Source organism: Sturnira hondurensis, unplaced genomic scaffold (genome assembly GCF_014824575.4).
Source record: "Sturnira hondurensis isolate 20B ecotype Veracruz unplaced genomic scaffold, ASM1482457v3 Scaffold0017172, whole genome shotgun sequence".
NCBI classification, from domain to species: Eukaryota; Metazoa; Chordata; class Mammalia; order Chiroptera; family Phyllostomidae; genus Sturnira; species Sturnira hondurensis.
In genome coordinates, this window is record NW_028089803.1 from 479,875 (window position 1) to 484,837 (window position 4,963).

At 35.3% G+C, this 4,963-nt stretch overlaps 1 pseudogene; it reads right to left on the minus strand.

Moving 5' to 3' along the window:
* Positions 1 to 2,201: 2,201 nt before the first annotated feature.
* LOC119001771 (uncharacterized) lies at positions 2,202 to 2,444 on the minus strand (annotated as a pseudogene).
* Positions 2,445 to 4,963: the final 2,519 nt, after the last annotated feature.

The following is a 4,963-nucleotide window of genomic DNA, read 5'->3' on the forward strand; positions in this document are numbered from 1 at the left end:
TTTCTTTGCCCATATTCTGACAGTAACCTTTGATTTTCATTAGTTGGCCTCACGGTTATGATGCTTGAGGCTGTTCACAGCCGTTGTTGTGTTTGTTCAGTATGTGTGTACATGGGTGTATCAGGGCAGCTCACAACTGATGGCAGGAATGAGGCTGTTTTCCATTGTGTAAACCTTTTCAGTTCTTCTAAATCAATTAGAGTCTCTAATTTATGCTAAAAGATTTTTTAAAAATTTGTGTGCTGACTTCATAAAGTGAATATTACCTCAAAGCATCAATCTTTTTTTAAAGGGTTGGTGAAGGCAGGGATAAGTAAATAGTAAGTTTAGTTGTTTTTTTTTTCTTTCTTGACTTAATAGATGCCAAACATTATATGTTGCAGGTTAAGAAATCTTTTTTAAAAGATTTTATTTATTTATTTTTAGAGAAAGGAGGAGGAAGAGAGAAAGAGAGGAAGAGAAAGATGAATGTGTGGTTGCCTCTTGCATGTCCCCAGCTGGGGGTCCAGTCCAACAGTTTCAAAATTGCCAGTTATTAGTATACTTTAGTTGAAAATTTCACTGCAAATTCATACCTCACAAATTGATAATGATTCATCAGCTTGCAAATGTCTCAGTTTTTGTATAAAAACTATTTTTTTTCAGAAGGATTGGAAAATGAGAGGCAATATGATAAAACTAGTTTAAATATTTCAGTAGAATTAAAGTAAACCTAGAGTTAACACTTAGACTTGCATTCATGAAAACTGTTGTTTAAGGAGTTTTGCAAATTTTTCTGCCATTGAAAACACATTGTCTGTCATATTAAGATGTATATGTTTTATAAAATATCTGATTATTCTCTTTGCTGTCCTGAAAGCTTTATTGTTTGACTGTTTTCTTTAACTTAGATCTTTTTCAAAGACAGTAACTGTGATCCTCTGTCTCTGCAGAGAAAGGTGACTCCCTTCTGGGAGTTTTAAAAGCTGACAGAAGTCACTGAAAGGATTATAGATCAGTAAAATATCATTTTTATCTGTCTATGTGCTGAATGTTAAATCATTGTATACCAGGACTGTCAGTGTTGTTTCATTCCACAATAAATGGTAAGGCAACGACTCTCTGCAAAGAAGCAGACTTGGGTCCTAACAACCAAATAAATTTGAACCTAACAGACTCCTTCACTGTAAGGCTGCCCTCCTACTCATGCACATTTAGGTTTTATTTTATACTAGCTCAAGAAAAAATTGCAAGATAATTAATGTATACTGTATAGTCTGACATACAGTAAATGCACGATACTTATTGGTAGAGTTAAACAACTCATGAACTCACTTCTGTTTGAAATATATCTAGCATATTACAGTTTACCAGAATCGACACAAGAAAGAGAACCATGTTCCTTTCTGATTATTTTTACTATGAGTTTTTTAAAGCAAATAGAATATAATTAGTGACAATGTAGTACCAGTTTTCTATTTTAACTTGCGTATTATCTGACCATGCTGTATAACTTCTCTGGATTTGTCAATGCATGAAACAATGTAGATCATATTATGATAGGCAGAGTTAGAGATGAGAGAGAGAGATGATATCTTTTATATTAAAGATAAAAAGGAGAAGTTGGTTGTGGCAGAAACACCGATGGTTTTCATCTGCTCCCTTACTATCTGCTTTCCCAGTAGATCATTAATTCTAGTTTCATAATATCTGGTTTTAAATCATACTCAGTTCAGGTATTCAGTTGATCTGAGGTAAAACCTGAGAAATTCCATTTTTAAATAGTTCTCAAATGGTGCTGATGCTGCTGATTCAGAGAATGCAGTGTAAAAACAACTATTCTAGGTTAATAGTAGTAATTCCAATGCTACTCAGGTAGTAAACATCTGAATACTTATACGTATGAGTTGATAACTGTTTCCATTCTATTTAGTAATGTTCTGTTCTAAATAATAGAGAACCATGCTATACTAGCTGTTGAATATTTAAATATTACTCTAAATTTTCTCTTGATTGGCTTAGAAGTATTTATGAAGTTTAATTCTAAACAATAAGTTTTGAGAATAGTTCTAATTAGAAATTATGAAAAACATTAATTAAAAAACATGGGAAGAAAGACATGTTTTGTAGGATCTGGGTATTGTCTTCCATGTGCATGGGGCACCCGGTGATAAGAAAGCTGTCTTTGGATTAAAACAGGAATACACTTAAGAGGACAAGCCATTTACTGCAAAAGTCTGAGCAGAAATGAAGGGACCTGGGCCTTGCTGATATTGTTGAGAAGTCCATTTTAAGAATTATCTAACTTTTATTTATTTTTTATGTCAGATCATATGTGTTTTTTGTATGTTAGGGCTCTTTACATAGTTTTCTTTCCTTTGCAGCCAAACTTATCCTAAGTCATTGGTTTAAACTGATAAGAACAGATACTACACTTGATCTTAGCCAAAAGGCTGAGAAGCAATTAAGTTATTATTTAAAAATAATTAACAGCATATTCATTACAAAAATTATACTCATTCAATAATTGCAAATGTTGTGTGATATTTTTTATGCCCTTGGATTTAAAAGAAAAACAATTTGGAAAACACATTCTCAATTGTTTATTTTGCTCTGTTTCAGCCAAAACCATACTACAGAACTTTTTCTCTTTCTTTCCTTCCTTCTTCCCTCCTTTTCTTTTGCCCTTCTTTCCTTCCTTCCTTCCTTCCTTCCTTCCTTCCTCTCCCTGTCTTTCTTTCTCTCTATCCTTTTTATGTGTGGGTAGATTTGGTGTTCTTTCAGCAACAACCAACTGACCTGTCTTAGGTATGGCTTCCTCAGCACTTTCCAAATTTAAATTAATCTAATCTCAATTTTTAATATTTTTAAAAATTAAGAGGATAGACAGGGTTAACTTGTAATTAAATACATAGATGCACACTATAAACCCCCATCATAAATTTTGGAAATAACTCACCAGTTGCTAGAGTGTTCTCCTAGGCAAAAGTGTTGCTTCCAGCAGTTAATACTTCATATAAACCAGACAATTGATGTTTGTCCTACACAAAGCCACAGGAGAGACTGTGTAAAAGGTCAAGCCACACAGCTTCCTAGGTTATATTTCACTGGTCTGCTTACCACAATTGTCCACAGATCATGATTTATAAACTAAAACCCAGTGGGGAAGAAACATCTCATCAAGAGATTATGTATGACATTACATTTGCCTTATTTAAGGTTTCCTTGGGGGAAAACTTACCTTTGTAAATTGTGTCTTTTCTCTGAGTGTATCCATTGAGATACTCCTATTTTCTTATAAAGTGGAGAAACTTGTAATTTGGTACCAGAATTAGTAGGACCTACTTGGTGTGACTTCCTTCCATTCCAATATATTCAAAATCTCTTAAAATCTATTTTCCCCGGCTCTGCCTTTCTGATTTCCTGCGCTTCACTCAGTCATCTCAGTCTTCTTTTTGAGATCTTGCCTTTCTATTTTGTTTTATAACATTGATCTCCATTCATTTTTTTCATACATTATATTACCTGATATAGACCCATCTTTTTTTTTAGATTTTATTTATTTATTTTTAGACAGAGTGGAAGGGAGAGAGAATGAGAGGGAAAGAAACACCAATGTATAGTTGTCTTTCACATGCCCCCTACTGGGGACTTGGCCTGTAACCCATGCATGTGCCCCGACTGGAAATCAAACCTATGACCCTTTGGTTCACAGGCCAGTGCTCAATTCATTGAGGCACAGCAGCCTGGAGACACCCAACTCTTCTTATCACATCTTTACTAGTAGTTAGATTCAAGTATATCTTTGGTATTCTTTACCTCACTCTAGCCTTGTCCTATAAGATTGTAACTTTTGTTAAAGCAAATCTTGATCTTATACCCTGACCTTCCTTACTCTGATAATATGATCATCTTTGTGGCTTCCATTCTGAGAGTGGTGCTGAAACATCTTTTTAAAACCAATCCAGTTACCATGAGAATTCCTGAGCAACCTCATTTGATAGAGATCAGGATTTCTAAGCACAGACCTATGCAATTGCTTTAATCATCTTTGAGCATCCAAAAATGCCATTAAGCTACTTTCTCATTCAAAGAAGATTTAGTACATTCCATATCAACCGTGTTCATAGTCATAAGCTAAAAGTATTTATGAGGACTGTGTCAAAGATGGAACACATTACATGAAAGTGGCCCCATAAAATTACAATGAAAATTCTTATTGCCTAGTGAACTTGGCCATCACAACACCCTAGTGTAAAAGAATCAAAGAATTCTTCTTCTGACTGCATCCTGTTCAAGACTTTGCAGTCTCCATAACATGTCAGTGAGCGACTTCTGCTCAGTCACACATATAAATATGTTAAACATTCCTTTTTAGGAGTCCAACTGGTAGCCTAGAAATTACTGAAGCAACCTTCCTACTCCAAACTAACTAAGGTGATAAGAAAAGTATGTACAAAAATAATGATTTTTTATCAAGAGATTTATAGGAGCATCATTACCAGGACCACAGCAACTAGAAATTTTGGACCAAAAGCAAACTAGTTTCACCATCTTCTTCAGACTCTTGCTGGCATTCAGATGTCTGTTGCCATCAATCAACTCCTGACCTCAAATCCCTCCCATTTCCCCCTTCCCCTGACACAAAAGAAGCCTGAATTCTGTACTTTCTCAAGATGGCTCTTTAGGACATAAGTCTGCCACCTTTATGGCTTGCTGGCTTTCCAAATAAATTCACTTCTCCTTAGCCCAACTATATTATTGGTAGAAGTGGGGTTCTTGGAGTGTTGTGAAGAAAAGAATTTCCTGAGACCCATACAGGAGGAGGGGGCTGCATGGAATTCTACTCCTGACTTCCTAATCTCCCATCTCTGTCTGTCTCACCAAGGAAAAGGTCCAATCATGTCTTCAGTAGGATTAGAGTAAAGGCCTCTGGTCCATATTAAAGCGCAGTCCAATCCAGCATCCAGCCAGCTGAGTGTGT